Below are 20,035 nucleotides of genomic sequence, written 5' to 3'. Positions count from 1 at the left end.
ACAGCTGTTTTTGTAAAGAGCCAGTTAGTAAATATTTTAGGCCTTGTGAATTATAAAGGGCATAAGTGTGGCTGCATTTCAAGGAAATTTCCTTATGAAAACAGGCAGTGGGCTGGATTTGCTCCACAAGCACCGATTTGTTGATCCTTGTGCTAAAACCCAGGTGCTGTTATGCAGTGAATCCTCTTTTTAAAGGTACCCTACATGCATGCCATTATCCTTTAAGAGATAATGTATTTCAGTAGGAAACACACCATATTTTTCAACAGTAGCTTCATATAATTTAGATAAATTTGATTTACAAAATAAGATTATTTTCTGCACTTGTCCCCTTTTATTCTTGTTATAGAATTCCGTATTTTGACTATTACTTTGTATATTTGGTGAGTATAAAATATTCTAGAGTTAGATGATTTTTACCAAGCAAGAAATACTTCTCCTGAAACTTTTAGTCTTCCTTGGTCTTTATGTATAAGCATGAGCAAAATGATAATCAGCTTATATAATCTAGAAATGTTCGAGAGGTCTTTTGGTTTTATAAGTTAATGAATTTTTATTTAATACCTTCATCTGGCATTTCAAAAATGCCATATAGATATGATTTAAAAAAAACTTTTAAAGGGTAAAAATATAGTATATAGTTATATAAGAATTGAAAAATACAGCTAAACGAAAAGAAAATTAGATCATCTACAGTCATGCCCCTAGGTATGCTGGCCTTGAAAGAATGGTTTATACTCATGGATTCAGATTTCTTGTCCATTCACTCTTGAGCTGATACCAGTAATTTTCACTCCCACCACTCTTCCAAGATTGTTGTTCTCAAGTTTACCATTGATTTGTAAATCTAGACATTGTTTCTTAGACCTCATTTTATTTAACCTGTCAGCAATATTGGACCCAATGGAAAACTCTCTCCTCCATAACAGTGTCTTCACTTGGCTTTCAGGATCTCACTCACCTGGCTTTTCTTCCTGCCTTTCCAGTCCATCTGTCATAGTCTGTTTTGCTTTCTTCTCATATCCCACCTTTTACACATTGATATGTCCCAGGACTGATATGTCCCAGGACTCAGTCCTCAATCTTCTTTCTCATGACTTTTACTACCTTGTGTGTGCTAATGATTTCCAAATGCGTGTCTCCAGCCTAGATCTCTCTCCTTAATTCCAGACTTCTATACCAACCTGCCTACTTGACATCTCTGTTTGATTGGTCACGAACTGTTGGGTATCACAAACTTACCAGGTCCAAGATTGGGGTACCGATATTCTTTCTCATACCTACCCCTCACATGGTCTTTCCTACTTGCATTAATGGCAACTCTTGCAGTTGCTCTGCTAGAAACTAAGGTGTCGTCATTGACTCCCCTCTCTCTCTGACACCTCACATCTAATCTGTCAGCAGATCTTGTCAGGAGTACCTGAAGAATATATCCAGAAGCCAGTCATATCTTCCATTTCCAAGCCACCACCATCTGCTCTCTAGATGCATGTAATAGACTGTTAATTGGTCTGTTTTTTTTTTAAAGAAACCTCTTTTCATTAATCCTTAACTCAGTGGCCATACTTAAAACATAAGTCAGATGATGTCATTCTTCTGCTCAGATCCATCTGATTGCCTCCCATTTCACTCTGAGTATGTGTCAGGGTTCCTCCTCATACCTAGAAGGCAACACACAATATGCCCTGTTCTCTCTCTCACTTAAACTTCTGTTTCTTATTCCCTTTGCTGTGCTTCAGCTACACTAAACTTCTTGCTCTTCGTTATCTATCACAGTTGCTTAAACACCCCAGGCACACCTCTGTACTGGGCAGTTCCCTGTGTCTGGGATGCCTTTTCCTCAGATAGCCTCCTGGCTTTCTTTTTCCATTCCTTCAGTTCTTTACTTAAAAGCCCCTTTCTCAATAAGGACTTTTCTGGCCATCCTAGAATTCCCACTATCCCTCCTCTCAAACCTGTAAACATTTCATTTTCCTGCTTTAGTTTTTCTCCTTTAACACTGTATATTTTGCCTAATCTATCTATGGTTATTGTGTTTATTTCACTCCCATGAGTAGGATGTTTGTGTGCCTAGAAAAGGGCCTAGCTTGCAATAAGTAGCTACTCAATAAATATTTATTAAATGAGCAACTGAAGTTTACCCTTTGGTGTATTGTTTTAAACATTAGATTGATTCTCAGGTAAAAAAAAAAAAAAAAGAAAAAGAAAGATTTCACATGGGTTCATTCTAACACTTTTGCCTGGAAATTATATGCGTTTTTGGATTTTTTGGCTCTTTGTAATAAGCTACATTCTTTGTATTAATAGTTTTCCATTTAGAGAGAAAAGCTCAATATTGTGGTTACTCACTATTTATTCTTTTACTAATAATCATGATAGTTTTACTTATGATAAAATGGATCAAAGGAATTACATAGTTCATTGGTAATTTATAAAGAAAATTAAAATATAAGGGTGGTAAATTTAATGGACTTAAAATTGTTTCCAATTGATTATGAACCTTCAGTATTTGAAGTTAAAAGACCAAGTTGGAATGTGTTGCTTTCTATAAGAGAGCTATGCTCATCAGGCACTCTGTATTCTGACAGAGCAGCTGTTGATCTTACATAGGGTTGCGGGAGGAGCGGACTTGAAGCATTGGCAGACTCTCAGCGGCATAAGAGGGTTAACGTCATCTGGAGAAACATGGCTATCTGAGTGAGGCTGCTGTGGGTTGGTTAACACTCCCAGGCTTGTGGATTGGAGCGAGTTTGTGTTTAATTGGCTGTCTTTCCGAAGCAAGTGGCGCACATTGATATTGGTTGGTGAGAGAGGCCGATGGTCACTGATGATTGACTGCATTTACAACTGGCTGTGGGTGGTTGCTTGTTACAAATGTAGCTACTAAGTTTGAGACAACTTTAAACTGCAGTTTTCTGTTTAAAATTTGCCTTCCATCAACTATGTTTAAAATGAAAATGATTTCATATTCCAGAACTATAGACTTAATTTGGAAGTGTGGGTCAAGAGGAATTGTTTAATAATTGCTCTCAGGAAGATCTCTTTTTTTGATGCTTAGTCTTAACCAGAAGAATTCACTACATAGTTAAAAAACAAGCAAACAAACAAACAAAAAGCAATTATTAATTTTGTTTCAGTTTTTAGTATTTTCAGAGACTTCTGCTAAACTCCTAATCTCCAGTGGGAAATGTTTGTCTCTTTGTTAATGTATGTAGTTATATGATAGTGATATTCTTTTTTTATTCCTTAATCTTTTTTTGTTCACTTTCTCTTCCATGCAATGATAGTGATATAATGTGTGTTTACTTCATAAAAAAGTAATTACAATTTTCTGCTGGCAAATCCAGCTTTTTATATTAAGACTAAGTACTAGACTAAATATGTGGGAAACTTACCAAATTATTTTATTTTCAAACAAACATATAACTAATGAGAATATTGCGATTTTTGAACAATATATAATGACATTTAGGAATTTTAACACTAAGATTTTTTTCTTCCCGAGACATTTCCTTGATTTCTTTCATGTAATATATGCCTGTTATTTTTAAAACTTGGTTTAATCTGTTTAAACATTATTATATTTAAAAACAAAACCCAAAACATAGCACAGATCTAAATATGAGTTTCATGTGTGAGAGTCATTGCCTGTGTGCAGTGGATTCCAGCTGGTTTTTTTTTATTTTTTTTTTGAGACGCAGTCTCGCTCTGTCGCCCAGGCTGGAATGCAGTGGCGCCATCTCAGCTCACTGCAAGCTCCGCCTCCTGGGTTCCCGCCATTCTCCTGCCTCAGCCTCCCGAGTAGCTGGGACTACAGGCACCCGCCACCGCACCCGGCTAATTTTTTTGTGTTTTTAGTAGAGACGGGGTTTCACCGTGGTCTCGATCTCCTGACCTCATGATCCGCCCGCCTCGGCCTCCCAAAGTGCTGGGATTACAGGCGTGAGCCACCGCGCCCGGCCAGCTGTTTTTTTTCTTTTCTTTTCTTTTTTCTTTGTGACAGAGTCTCACTCTGTCACCAGGCTGGAGTGCAGTGGCAATCTCAGCTCACTGCAACCTCCAGCTCCTGGGTTCAAGCGATTCTTCTGCCTCAGCCTCCCGAATAGCTGGGACTACAGGTGCGCCACCATGCCCAGCTAATTTTTGTATTTTTAGTAGAGATGGGTTTCACCATGTTGGCCAGGATGGTCTTGATCTATTGACCTCATGATCCGCCCGCCTCAGCCTCCCAAAGTGCTGGGATTACAGGTGTGAGCCACCGCACCCAGCCGACTCCAGCTTTTTAGTGTGGCATTCATCTTCCATTCTTACTTTCTTTGTGTTTTACACTTTTCCTTTCAAGTTCCTAGGAAACACCTAGACTCCATGGGACTAATCTTTGTGCTGTCATTCCATTCTCCAAGTGGAGTAGTTTTCTCTATTTTTTCCCTGGTGAGCTCCTCTTATATTTTGCCTCTTCTGTAACGCCTTCCTTGTGCTAAAATATAACTTTCCATATATCAACTCTTAAACTACACATTGTATCATAATTGCATATTACCTGGTTTTTGAGGCAGGAAATATATATTTCTTTATATGTTGTTGATAATTCATAACTGTGTTTTTTGAATTAATGAGTTGAGATGGGGAAGAGTTGGAATTTTACAAAATTTTTTTTATTTGTTATCAGTAGAATTATTATAAAACATTGGCTTTTTGTAGATTTTTTAAAGTTGTGGTTCTGCATTACATATGAAGGAAGTAAAGAAAAATGAAAATTAAAAATGTACCTCAAAATAATCTCTGATTACGCCAGTGTTTGAGAAGGCTAATTTAGTAACTTGTGGTCTGCTACAAGGAGATGATGACAGCAGTTTAAGTGAAATAGATGAGGTTGAAAGAAGTTAAAATGTATAAGTTCTTTATTTCTCTGAAAAGGAATATTCCCAGTGGTTACTTTTTCTGGAAATAGGAAATAGTGTAGTCTGCCAAAGCTAGAGAATACTCAACTATATCAATGCTGAAAGACTGATTATGATGAGGGCTGGTAACTTTGACAAGGAGCAGTTTGAATAAATAATTACTGTGGAATCCTGACTGTAGTGGATAAGCATAGGTACCCCTTGAGGGAACCGTTATTGGGAAAGGCAACAGAGAAATGAGTGATAACTGAAGAAGAATGTGGGATTCAAGGGAATTTTCTTTCTTTTTTATTTCAAAATAGAAGCTTTTAGAGTGTGTTTGTATGCTGCTGGGAATGATAGGGACAAGGATAACATGTTTATGAGATTTAATTTTGTATGTCTAAGTGTTTGAAAGCTCGATTCATTATCTTTTGTAGGTTTTTAGCAAACTAATTGTCCTTAAAGTGTTTATTCACGTAGAGTTTTATGGTAAGAGTTTGTTCCTTCAGCATTGGTTCAGAAATGTAACATATTAGCATAACTGAACCTGTGAATGGTGACCTAAAATTTAAACTATCATATACAGATTGTTTTTAATTGTGAAATAATAAACATGCAAACACTTAGGCCATACTGAATAGAATTTAAACATCCCTGATGAATAGGTATGATCTGCTGAGGTACTCTAAAATGTCAGGAGTATCAACTTTATAGTTGTTTAGATTCTGGGGAGAAGGGGAGGGTTTTGTTTAAGTACTTTAGAAAAGCTAACTGTTGACAATCTATCAGATTATTACTTCTGGATTATAAAGTGTTTTTTTTTTTTTTTTTTTTTTTTTTTGAGACAGAGTCTTGCTCTTTCACCCAGGGTAGAGTGCAGTGGCACAATCTTAGCTCACTGCAACCTCCACTTCCCAGGTTCAAGCGATTCTCCTGTCTCAGCCTCCTGAGTAGCTGGGATTACAGGCGCCCGCCACCGTGCCCAGCTAATTTTTGTATTTTTAGTAGAGACGGGGTTTCATCATCTTGGGAAAGCTGGTCTTGAACTCCTGACCTCGTGATCCATCCACCTCGGCCTCCCAAAGTGCTGAGATTACAGGCGTGAGCCACTGCACCTGGCCTATAAAGTTTTTTAAAAAAATATTTAATCAAGTTGACCTACAATGGATTATAAAGTTCTGAAGTATCAAAACCATGTTTCCCTGGACCAACATTGCCATCAGCATGTATTGTGTGCTCAATGAGTATTTATTTGTTGAACGCGTGAGTGAATGGGTGAATACATGAATGAATACCTGTTGATGGATTTCATTAAAAATACTTTTTAGTTTTTTGAAAGTAGGTTTCTAAACTTGCCTCTGTATAAAGTTTTTTTATTAGAAAAAAATTGCAAGATTCTGACATTATTTATAGTTGTAGTCAGAAATGGAATGACAATGTGGGTTCATCTGCTATCATCTCTCTTTAAAACACTTGAAAATAAATGTTACCTTCACAGCATATCATGAAGCACATGTTTTTGAGGCAGAATTCTTGGGTTTGAGTTCTGGGTCTGCTACTGACCAGCTGTATGGGCTGAGGACAGTCACTTGGCCCTTCTGTGCCTATTTTCTTTCTTTATAAAATTCTTAATATGTTACTGACCTCACAGAATTGTTATGAGGATTATATGAGTTTGACACATGGACAGTGCTCAGAATGATGCACAGTACCTGCATAGTAAGTCCAGAAAAAGCTTACTAATATCATCATTAAAAAAGGGTTTCCCTTATATAAGAATGTGAGTAATATTTTCCAAATAGGTTTTAGTGCCCATAAAAGCTTGTTTTTATTGAAATGGACAACAATGAGAAGACCCTGGTATATTTATTTTTATCACGTAATGCAGGTAACATGTTTTTTTCTTTTGGTTTTACTATGAGAAATCTTGACCTAAATTTAATTCTTTGTAATTATATTAGTAGTAGTAAATTTCTTTATCCCTTAATGTTGCTGTTTCTGTTTATAGTTTAATGTCCGTTGTAGAAAATTACTGCATTTTACATTACCTGTAAAAAAATTACCTATACACTTGATGAATAGAAGTAACACAAATGCAGACATCTTATATGATAAAACAGTAGTGTTAGATATTCTTTGTATTTTACATCTTTGCTATTTTTCTAAAAGGAATTGTTTTTTTTTTTCAGGCCTGCAGATAAAACATCTAATGAAAAGAACGAGGTATTGTAAAAAAGGAAATGATCTAAAATATTGTTTTTAAAAAACAAGTTCTAAAAGGTAAAAATGAAAAAAACAAGATGTTTTGTTGTAAGGCTGTTTGCTTAGAAAAAGTGATGAAGAAACAGTAACCGTTGATAATGGTACCTTTTAAGAACAATCTGTTGCTTTAAGAAGTACCTGTATTTTTGCTCACACACAACAAATGGAGAAATACCGCTTCTGTACCTTTAGTATATGCTATAAATCTTTCGAGGACATTTTGAAACAGTATTATTTATCTTATAGGTCAAAAACCAAATATATCCTGAGGCTGACTTTGCTGACTCAATGGAGCCATCTGAAATAGCCTCAGAGGATTGTGAATTGTCTCACTCTGTTTATGAGAATTTTATGTTGCTGATTGAACAACTTAGAATGGAGTGTAAAGGTAGGACCACTGCATAAATGCAAGGCCTTTTGATGTATCCTGCAGTAATGTGTGTATACATTGCTGAGAACTGACGTGTGATAGTGAAGCTCATCTCAGAAATACGCTCAGTGTTAAAATAGAGAACTAACTTATACTCTTCACCAAAGAGCTATGATAACTCCACTGTACTTTTCTCAGTATGAGTGGCATTCCCAGTCTTTTTTGTTGACTCTTTCTCTCCTATTCCTTCCCCCAGTGTCAGGTTACCATTTTTTTCTCCTCCTGGAATGCTGCGAGAATCTTAGGAATCTTAGAGCTGTTTTCCCAAATACCCCACCTCCTAAAACCATGGTCTACTCTGCAATCATAATGATAAATTTTTAAAAATTTGGATCTGATCATGTTACTCCTTTGCTTATAACTCAGCTACTACTTCTTATTGCTATAAGGTTAGAGATCTGAATCCTCTAGCTTTATCCTGCATCATTTTTACTCTTCTCTTTCTCTGTGTCCCACTCTGTGTCTTATATGTTTGTTCCAGCACTGATAGCTTCAGTGAGGTATAACTGATATATGATAGACTGCATGTATATAAAATATACAATCGTGTGCACATTTGAAACCACCATAATCAGGAGAGTTAACATGTTCATCATCCATAAAAGTCTCTTCTTGTCCCTTTGTCTTTCTTTATTAAGAAACTGCTAAATTGTTTTCCAAAGTATTTGTATTGATTTTGCATTCCAACCAGAGGTATACGACATTTCTCGTTGTTCTGTATCATTACAAGCTCTTATTATCGCTGTTTTTAAATTTTGAAATTTTAGCCATTCTGATGGGTGTGTATTATGCATATCATTATGGTTTTAATGTGCATTACCCTAAGGACTAATAATGTTGAGCATCTTGTATATGCTTATTTGCCACCTGTGAACTGTCTTTTCCAATCTGGGTAGCTTATGAACATTTAAAATTGAGATTCGATTCAATCAGCTTTTTTACATACACCAAAGATAGTCAAACCTTTTCATTTTCAAACTGTTATCTTACTAAACATAGTAAATATTTTAAACTTGTGACAAAATGGTCTCTGTCACAGCCAATCAACTCTGCCATTGTAGTATGAGACCAGCCATAGACAATACATATGTTAAAAAACACAGCTGCATTCCATTAAAACTTTATTTGCAAAAATAAGAAGCTGCCCCGCAGGTTGGATTTTACCCATCCCTATTATGTGATCATGATTGTGAATAAAGACAGTTTTACTTCTTCTTTTCAAGTCAGGTAGCTTTTATTTCCTTTTCTTTCCTAACTGCACTGGCTTCAGTGCAATGCTGACTAAAATAGTGAAAGGAGACATTCCTGTATTGTTCCCGATCTTACAGGGAAAGCATTCAGTTTTTCATCATGACACATGTTAGTTGTGGGTTTATCAGAGATGCTCTTTATCATGCTGATGGCGTTCCCTTGTATTCTTTGGTTACTGAGAGGGATTTTTTTTTTTTAATCAGGAATGAATGTTGTATTTTATCAAATGCCTCTATCTATGGAGATGATCATATGGTTCTTCTCTTTTAGTTTTTTAATGTGGTGAATACTTATATTTTAATGTCAAACAAGCCGTGTATTTAGGGATAAACCCCACTTGTTTATGATGTATTATCCTTCTAATGTATCATTGGATTTGATTTGCCAAAGCTTTATTGAGAGCGTTTTAAAAGACTATTTTTTAGAGTAGTTTTAGCTTCACAGCAAAATTGAAAGTAAGGCACAGAGATTATCCCTGTACTCCCTGCCCCCACACGTGCATAGCCTGCACAATTATCAATATCCTCACCAGAGTGCTACACTTGATCTCATTGATGTTCCTGAATTGATAATCATAATCACCCAAAGTCCATAGTTTATATTAGGGTTCAGTCTCGGTGTCTTATATTCTGTGAATTTGGACAAAAGTATAAGGACATGTATTTATCACTGTAGTATTATCCAAAGTAATTTCAGAGCTTTAAAACTCCTTTGTGCTTCATCTGTTCATCTTTTCCCTCCTTCCCTCCCCAACTCTTGGCAACCACTGACTTTTTTTACTGTGTCTATAGTTTTGCCTTTTCCAAAATGTCATTTAGTTGGTATCAGACAGCGTGTAGCCTTTAGACTGGCATCTTTCACTTGGTAATATGCCTTTGTGGTTCCTTCATGTCTTCTCATGGCATGATAGCTCATTATCGCATGGCTGTACCAGAAGTCGTTCACTCACCTAAAGGAAGATATCTTGGTTTCTTGAGAAACTGGTTACATTTTTACGTCCATGTTCATGAGGGAGTTTTCTCTTTTTGTAATATCGTTGTCAGATTTTGGTTCGGGGTAATGCTAAAGTGACAGAATGAGTTGTATTTCTCCTCTATTTTTTTTTGAGGGCAGGGGGAGAGGTCATGTAAAATTGTTATATTGCTTCTTAAATATTTGGTAGAATTCACCAGCATAGCCATCTGGGCCTGGAGTTTTCTTTCTAGGAAGGCTTTACTTATGCTTTCTTTTAGAGATACAGGACAGTTCATGTTATTCCTTCTGAAATTGGACCTTGGTAATTTTTGTTTTTCAAGGAAAGTGTCCATTTTATCAAAGTTGTCATGTTTAGTCACATAAAGCTTACCTTATTATATTTCTATTCTTTTAGTATCTGTAGAATCTATAAAAATGTCATATTACTATGTTTCTGAAATTAGTAATTTGCATCTTCTTTTTTATGATCAACCTGGCTAGAGTTTTATCACTTTTATGGACCTCCTCAAAGTGTGTGGTTTTATTGATTTTTTTCCTATTGTTTTTCCATTTTATTGGTTTCATCTTTGATGTTTTGGTCTGTTCGGCCTGCTATAACAAAATACCATAGACTGGGTAGCTTATAAACAACAGAAATAGATTTCTCACCAAAGTCCAAGATCTAGGTGCTGGCAGATTTGGTGTCTGGTGAGGGACCAATTCCTGGTTCATAGATCTCTTTTTTCCCCCTGTGTCCTCACATGGCAGAACAGGTGAATGAGCCCTCTGGGGTCTGTATATATAAGGGCACTAATCCCACTAATGAGGGCTTGGCTCCCATGAGCTCATTACCTCCACAAAGCCCCACCTTCTGATAACATCACCTCTGTGATTAAGTTTCAGCATATGAGTTCTGGGAGGATGCAAATGTCAGACCATACCAGATGCTTATTGTATCATTTCCTCTGCTTGCTTTGAGTTTAATTTGTTCTTCTTCTTTTTCAGTTTCTTCTCTTTTTTTAGTTTCTTAAGATAAAAGTCAAGACCATTGACTTGAGAGTCTTCTAATATAGACATTAAGTGCTAAAAAATTTTAAGTACTGTTGTAGCTGTGTTCCACAAATCCTGATATGTAGTATTTTCATTTTCATTCAGTTCAAAATACTCTCGAATTTCTCTTTGCATCGTGTCTTTGACCTAGGGTTATTTAGATGTGTATTACTTTGTTTTAAAATATTTGAATATTTTGATGAGATATTTTGTTACTAATTTGTGACTTGATTGCCATGTGGTCAGGGAACATACTTTGTATGACTTAAATCTTTCTGACTTAATTCTTTCATTAAGATTGATTGCAGGCCGGGTGCAGTGGCTCACGCCTGTAATCCCAGCACTTTGGGAGGCTGAGGCGGATGGATCACGAGGTCAGGAGATCGAGACCATCCTGACCAATACGGTGAAACTCTGTCTCTACTAAAAATACAAAAAATTAGCCGGGCGTGGTGGCAGGCTGAGGCAGGAGAATGGCGTGAACCCGGGAGGCGGAGCTTGCAGTGAGCCGAGATCCCGCCACTGCACTCCAGCCTGGGCGACAGAGCGAGACTCCGTCTCAAAAAAAAAAAAAAAAAAAAAAGATTGATTGCAGAACCTAGAATGTGGTCTGTTTGGTAAGTGCTCACTGGGTGCTTGAGAAGCATGGTGTTGTTCAAGTGTGCTCCATTCTTGCTGATTTGCTGCTCCCTTGTTTTATCACTTATTGAGTAAGTGATATTCAAATCTCAGATGTACTTGTGAATTTGTCTATTTCGTCTATTGATTTTTGCCTCATATATTTTGAAGCTGTTATTAGGTGCACAAACATTTGAGATTACACGTTCTTGATTAACTGAAAAAAAAATTTTTTTTTTTTTGGTATTTTTAGTAGAGACGGGGTTTCACCATGTTAGCCAGGATGGTCTCGATCTCCTGACCTCGTGATCCACCTGCCTCGGCCTCCCAAAGTGCTAGGATTACAGGCATGAGCCACCGCGCCCAGCCGATTAACTGAACTTTTAAAAGTCATTAGGAAATGACTGTTTATAGCTGGTATTTTTTTTTTTTTTTGGTGTGAAATCTACTTTGGTATTAACATAGCCATTTCTTCTCAGGCTTCTTTTGTCAACTCTTAGCCTGGTATATCTTTTTCCATTCTTTTGAACAATTTATGTTTTTACATTTAAAGTGCTTTTTTTAATAGGAAGCATGGAGTAGGTTCTTGCCTTTTTATCCAGTCTGACAATCTGCCTTTTAATTGAGATTTTTAGGCCAGTTCCATTTATAATGTGCTTATTGATACAGTGAAATTTGTCTGTCATCAAGCTGTTTGATTTCCATTGGTCCCCCCAGTTCTTTGTTCTCTTCTTTTTCTGCTTTCTTCTCAATTAGTCCAGTAATTTTTATGATTTATTTTTATCTCCCTTTTATGGCTTATTAGCGATAACTATTTTTTTCTATCTTAGCAGTTGCACTACAATTTATAGTATACGATTTTAACATCACAGTCCATCTTCAAAAAATATTATGGCATATCATATATGGCATAAGAAAATTATGAATGAAAACCCAAACATTGTATGTTCTCACTTGTAAGTGGGAGCTATGCTATGAGGATGCAGGGGCATAAAAATGATACAATGGAGGTTGGGGACTTGTGGGGAAAGAGTGGGAGGCGGGTGAGGGATAAAAGACTACGGATTGGATCCAGTGTATGCTGCTTGGGTGATGGGTGCACCAAAATCTCAGAAACCACCACTAAAGAACTTATTCATGTAACCAAGGACCACCTGTTACTGCAAAAGCTATTGAAATTTTTTAAAAAAGAAAATTGGAATAGTATACTTTCATTTCCTCTCTCCCAGCCAGATACTTCTGGATTTGTACGATTATAGTTTTCTTTACATTTAGAAAGTTTTGGCCATTCTTTTTTTATTTTTCTGTCTCTCTTTTTCCCTCTTTGGGGACTTATTCCTGCTTGAAGTTTTCTCATAGTTCACTGATGTCTCAAATTTATGAATCTTCTCTTTGGTGATGTCTAATCTGTGTTCACTTCCATCCATTTTAGCTTTCATTCCTGACATTGTAATTTGAATCTCTACAAGTGTAGTTTGCTTTAAAGAAAAATCTTCCGGCGGGGCGCGGTGGCTCAAGCCTGTAATCCTAGCACTTTGGGAGGCCGAGGTGGGCGGATCACGAGGTCAGGAGATCGAGACCATCCTGGCTAACACGGTGAAACACCGTCTCTACTAAAAATACCAAAAAAATTAGCCGGGCGCGGTGGCAGGCGCCTGTAGTCCCAGCCATTCGGGAGCCTGAGGCAGGAGAATGGCGTGAACCCGGGAGGCGGAGCTTGCAGTGAGCCGAGATCAAGCCACTGCACTCCAGCCTGGGCGACACAGCGAGACTCCGTCTCAAAAAAAAAAAGAAAAGAAAAATCTTCCATGCCTCTGCCTGTCTGCTTGAGCTTAATTTTAATATACAGTTGAGTTCCATATGAACAGCTTGATCTTTCTGATCTTGCTTTTATGATTTGGTCTAATTTCCTGCTCCTGGGGCAAGATCTTTGTGATGACTCTATTCATTGCCATGCGAAGTCTGAGTTTTCCCAGCATCACTCATGGGAATGGACACTGTTTTTGGCACATCGTGAACACCAGACATGTTTCTTTCCAGTGTTTTTTAGATGTTTTTTTCCCCTTGATCTGGGGCGGTTTTCTGGCACACATGTGCTGTTTGTTACTCTGCTAGATAGCCAGGAGGTATTTTTGCAAATCTTCAGTGTTCTTTCCCTGTACTCTGTCTCCTTTCCGGTGTTCTGTTTCGTGATCTCTGTCTGCCTTGGCTTTACGAGACTCTCAGCTTCATCATCTCATCTCAGGGAATCTGGTGGACTCTATGTCAGTTTTTTCTCTCTGTGCGGTAGCCTGGAAACTCCGTGAAGGCAGGGAGCTGGAGTGTTGGATGAATTTCCTTTGTTTCCTGTCTTACGGGGATCATTGTCTTCATTACCGGAAGTCCACTGCCTGGTAAATCATTGTATAATATATTTTGTCTGTTTTCTTTTTGGTTGTTTCAGGCAAGAAGGTAAATCAGTACTTGCTGTCCATTGTGGCCAGAAGCAGATTCCAGCAGAGCTTCAGCACCTGCTGTCGACTGGCAAGAATGCTTTTCTACCCCTTTGCTTAACTGCTTCCTTCTCACTCTTCATTTCTCAGTGTAGCCATCTCTTCCTCAGGGAAATCTTCCCTGGGCCCATTATAGATCAAATTCTTCTGTGTGATCATAGAACTCTGTTTTCTTACACCATATATCTGAATTTATAATTGTCATTTTTGTTGTGTTTGTTCCTCACTTCACTTAAGGCTAAATGAGAGTAGAGGTCTTATCTATTTTATCTGCAGAGCTTAGTAGAATGTCTCCCACTTTGTAGGCACTCAGTGCATATTTGTTCAATGTATGAAGGAGACAATGTTAAAAATGCACAGTTTTTTAATACCTAAAAAGTACTCATATATTTTATTTCTATCTTGTTTTCTCCCTGACACAGATTCTGCTAGCTTACCAAGAATCCAAGACACATTTTGTTTGTGTGAACACTTACTGAAACTTAAGAATAATCACTGTGACCAACTTACAGTAAAACTTAAACAAATGGAAAATATGGCCAGTGTACTACAAAATGAGCTATCTGAAACAAAAAAGACAAAATTACAGTTAGAACTTCAAAAAATTGAATGGGAGAAAGAGCTGTACGATTTGAGGTATGATGTTCTATTTCTATAGAAATATTTATACTAAAGACAATATATCAGAATTTTTGTAACTGCTGACTTACCTTCTGCAGATTAATGGGGGAGAAACCTTTTTGGTCTTGTGGAATATGAAATTCTTGGAAATAATAAAACAAATTATTAACTGTGAACTCTTCTAATAAATAAATGTATATTCCTTGCAATCTAAATGGCCATATAGAAGTCCACCATATAAAATCTTGTTATTCATTTAACAAATTGTAATTTGGGTATTAAAATTATCTTGTATTTATAATTAATGATGTAAGGAACATCTTTTATCATTACTATTATTTGTAGACACAGGGTCTCTGTGCCTGGGACTGGAGTTCACTGGTGTGATCATACCTCCCTGCAGCCTTGAACTCCATCCTCCTGCCTCAGCGTCCTAAGTAGCTGGGACTCCAGGTGCACATTGTCATGCTTGGCTAACTTTTTAAGTGTTTTGTAGAGATGGGGTATCACTATGTTGCTCAGGATGATCTCCAATTCCCAACCTCAAGCATTCCTTCTGTAAAATTGGCCTCCCAAATCATTAGTATGCCAGACATGAGCCATCGTGCCCAGCCCAGAACATTTTTTATATAAATGTTTTTCTACATTCCTAAACTGTTTGCTTTGAATAAATTCTCCAATATAGAATTATTGGTTGAAATATAGGAACTTTTTAAAAAGACCTTTGATCAATATTTCTTAATTTTTCACAAGAATGTTTGTGTTGATTTATAGTTCAAGCAACAGAGCATGAACTGGTCACTTTTCTAAACCCAAAGTAATTTTCAAAAAATTTATACAGTTTTATTCTTTTTGAAAACTTTTTTTTTAATTTCATAGCTTTAGGTATACAAGTGGTTTTCGGTTAAATGGATGAATTGTATGGTGGTGAAGTCTGGGATTTTAGTGTGCCTATCACCCGAGTAGTACACATTGTACCTCAGTAGGTAGTTTCTCATCCCTCATCCTCCTCCCACACTCTCCCACTTCTGATTCTCCGATGTCCATTATACTACTCTGTCTGCATTTGTGCACCCATAGTTTAACTCCCTATTATGAGTGAGAATGTGGTTTTATTTGGCTTTCCATTCCTGAGTTAGTTCACTTAGAATAATGGCCTCCAGTCCCTTCCAAGTTGCTGCAAAAGACATTATTTCATTCTTCTTATGGCTGAGTAGTACTCCATGACATATATATACCACATATTATTTATTCCATTCATTGGTTGATGGACCCTTAGGTTGATTCCGTATCTTCGCAATTGTGAAATGTGCTGCAATAGACATATGTTTGCAGGTGTTTTTTTTGATATAATGATTTCTTTTCCTTTGGGTAGATACCCAGTAGGGGATTGTTGGATTGAATGGTAGCTCTATTTTAGTTGTTTGAGAAATCTGTCTGCTGTTTTTCATAGAGGTTGTACTAATTTACATTTCCACCAGCAGTGTATAAGCATTTCCTTTTCACCACAGCTGCACCAACATCTATTGTTTTTTGACTTTTTAATAATGAGCATTCTGGCTGGAGTAAGGTGATATCTCCTTGTTGTTTTAGTTTGTATTTCCGTGAATATTAGTGCTGTTGAGCATTTTTAAATATGTTTGTTGGCCATTTGGGCATCTTCTTTTGAAAAATGTCTGTTCATGTCATCTGTGTACTTTTTGATGGGATTATTTGCATTTTCTTGCTGATTTGTTTGTCCTTTGTCAGATGCATAGTTTGCAAATATTTTCTCCTATTCTGTAGGTTCTCTTACTCTGATGATTATTTCTTTTGCTGTGCAGAAGCCTTTTCTTTTCTTTTCTTTTCTTTTGAGGCAGAGTTTCACTCTTGTTGCCCAGGCTGGAGTATAATGGCATGATCTCGGCTCATGGCTACCTCTGCCTCCCGGGTTCAAGCTATTCTCCTGCCTCAGCCTCCTGAGTAGCTGTGATTAAAGGCATTGGCACCACGCCTGGCTAATTTTGTATTTTTAGTAAGACAAGGTTTCTCCATGTTGGTCAGGCTGGTCTTGAACTCCCGACCTCAGGTGATTCTCCCACCTTGGCTTCCGTGTCACTGCACTCCAGCCTGGGTGACAGAGCGAGACTCTGTCTCAAAAAAAAAAAAAAAAAAAAAAAATATATATATATATATATATATTTTGGTTTTTGGTTAAATGGATGAATTGTATGGTGGTGAACTCTGGGATTTTAGTGCGCCCATCACCTGAGTAGTACACATTGTACCTCAGTAGGTAGTTTCCCATATATATATATATATATACATATTTTTTGGTTTTTTTGGTAGAGATGAGGTCTCATTATGTTGCCCAGGCTGGTCTCAAACTTCTGGGCTCAAGTCATTCTCCTGCCTTGGCCTCCCAAAGTACCGGGATTACAGATGTGAGCCACATGTTAGGCCTAATCCATCTTGAGTTAATTTTTATATATGGTGAGAGATAGGGATCCAGTTTCATTCTTCTACATGTGGCTATTCAATTTTCCCAACACCATTTATTGAATAGGGTGTTCTTTGCCCAGTTTATGTCTTTGTACGCTTTGTGAAAGGTCAGTTGGTTATACATATTTGGCTTTATTTCTAGGTTCTCTATTCTGTTCCATTGGTCTACGTATGTACTTTTATACAAGTACCATGCTGTTTTGGTTACTTTAGCCTTGTCATATGGTTTTAGATCTGGTAATGTGATGTCTCTGGCTTCGTTCTTTTTGCTTGGGATTGCTTTGGCTATTCAGGCTCGTTTTTGATTCCCTGTGAATTTTAGGGGTACTTTCTCTAATTCTGTGAAGAATGACAGTGGTATGTTAATAGGAATTGCATGGAATCTGTAGATTGCTTTGGTTAATATGATCATTTTCACTATATTGATTCTTCTAATCTATGAACATAGGGCATATTTCCATTTGTTTGTGTCATCTATGATTTCCTTCAGCAGTGCTTTCTAATTCTCCTTTTAGAGATCTTTCACCTCCTTGGTTAGGTATATTCCTAGGTTTTTGTTGTTGTTGTTGTTGTTGTTGCAGCTGTTGTAAAAGGGATTAGGTTCTTGATTAGATTTTCACCTTGGTCATTCTTGATGTTTACTAGTGCTCCTGATTTGTGTACATTGATTTTGTAACATGAGACTTTTACTGATTTCATTGATTAAATCTAGGAGTCTTTAGGGTTTTCTAAGCTAAAACAGAGATAGTTTGACTTTGTCTTTTCCAATTTGGATGCCCTTTATTTATTTCTCTTACCTGATTGCTCTGGCTAGGACTTTCCAGTTTTATTCTAAATATGCACGAAATAAGTAAAATGGACAGTAATTGATGATTATTTTATTCCATATCTCTCATATGCAGATAAAATTAATTCCAAATTCATTGTTGAAACACATATTATCCTTTACTTTTAAATGAAATATTAGATCCTGTCTTGTTCCAAAAAGGGATTTTAAAATTGGTGATGAAATACTTAAGAATCAAGAAGATAAGTTGAAAGTGTTACCCAAAAGAGAAACATAAAAAGGATGGGGTAACAGTTATAGACAGCTTAGGCTAGTCTTGGATTATAGTAATCTGCAGATACATGTTGTGTGAATGACATCTGAAGGTGTTATCTTACACTGTAAATCATTTTTATGACTACACATACACTATTTCATGAAGATGAAAATGCATTTCTAGTGAATCTCTAAACTTGTTTGTAAACAGTAACTTCTTTTAAATTAGCTAACTTTAAAGATCTGTTCTAATTAATTTCAACTTGCATAACATGAAAAAGAAGTAATTTTCAACTTGTAACTTTACTGAAAAATTTCAAATATGCTTTTCCATAATATTTACCAGGGTTGCTAGTAACAGAAACTTACCAGTTAATGGAATATTTCTTTCCTCACTACCTCTCAAATATATATGTCCCTTGGAAGAGATCAAAGTGAGAAATTAAAAACATGAGAACTAGAAAGGAAACAAGAGCATAGGAGTTTTTATGAGGATAATAAACCCACATGGGAAGAGCCAGATCACAGAATAAACTTTTTTATTTTTTAACAAAACACATTTTAATGTAATCCATGTTTAACTGCAGACTTGCCTTAAAACAAGAAAATGAGGAGAAAAGAAATGCCGATATGTTGTATAATAAAGATAGTGAACAGTTAAGAATAAAAGAAGAGGAGTGTGGGAAAGTGGTTGAAACAAAGCAACAACTTAAATGGAATCTGAGAAGACTTGTTAAGGAATTGAGGACAGTAAGAAATAACTTGGATCTGGTAAATTAATCTTTGGTGTAAACTTCATTTTTCTAACTTTATGTTTCATCGGTATTACTTATAATTTTTTGGCTTCATGTATATCATTTAGGTTTAAAATAAACCAAAACTGTTATTTCCTCTTAAGAATGAACTATGACATTTATAGATAAAATTATTTACTGTAAACCTTGTCATCTAATAGATGCTCAGTCTGTGTTTTTAGAGTGGAGGATAAGTTGAGTTTAATCACTAATATAGCTGTTCATTTACACATTTTTTATGTTAAAATACAGGCTAAATAGCTTTGAAACTATAAGGACACTAGTTAAATGTTTTGAAAGAAATTTTATTTCACAATGCTGCATCTTCCCGTAGTTAAGAACTGTTTTTCCTCTTTGACAGATTTAGCTGTCATGTATGCAATTAAGATTTGAGTGATTCTTGAGGGATAAAAGTTCTTGTGTTTTAACAGGCTACTTCTTTTTAGCCATTTTATAAGAGAGGCTCTGCTCTTAACCTTTTAGATTTTCTTTTTCAGTGCTATTAGACCAAAACCTCCATGTTATCTCTAGGTTGTGCAGGAGAGAAACGATGCCCAGAAGCAACTTTCTGAAGAACAGGATGCCAGAATATTACAAGATCAGATTCTGACGAGTAAACAAAAGGAACTAGAAATGGCTCGAAAGAAAATGAATTCTGAGGTATTTTCTTTAGTCATTTTCAAATATATTTTTGTATGTGAATATATTTTTAAAAAACAACTCTGTGCAACTTGGAAAGTACAATGGATTTTTGAACTACACACACACACACACACACACACACATTTGGGGGTGGTGATGGTGGTTCTGGCATTTTTGGCTCATTGAATAAAGTCATGTTCTTAATTCAACTCCATTTGTTTGCAAGAGTCAAGTAGTGACATTCACAGTGGCCTTATCCAAAGGAGAAACATTTGTTATTTTTCATAGAATTAATGATCTTTCCACAATCTCAAAATCCTTGCTACTAACAACAGACGTTCTAGTTTTCAGACATTATTTCATCTTCCTAATATATTAATGGAGAGGTTAGATTATTATTTCCACTTGCAGTAAGGATGAAATGTATAGCCAGTCCAGCGGCCGTACTTCAGATGCCGTTTCCCTTACTTTTGAGGAGAGTAACAGTTTGCTCCAAGTAGCGTCTCATTTCAGTG

The 20,035-nt window shown here is 36.5% G+C and overlaps 1 pseudogene; it reads left to right on the top strand.

The window, feature by feature from the left end:
* LOC117976538 (coiled-coil domain-containing protein 144A-like) overlaps positions 1-20,035 on the top strand; it is a 104,907-nt pseudogene that overhangs the window by 24,150 nt on the left and 60,722 nt on the right.

Source organism: Pan paniscus, chromosome 19, assembly GCF_029289425.2.
Source record: "Pan paniscus chromosome 19, NHGRI_mPanPan1-v2.0_pri, whole genome shotgun sequence".
In the NCBI taxonomy this organism is placed as follows: Eukaryota; Metazoa; Chordata; class Mammalia; order Primates; family Hominidae; genus Pan; species Pan paniscus.
This window is presented reverse-complemented; position numbering and strand designations above follow the sequence as displayed.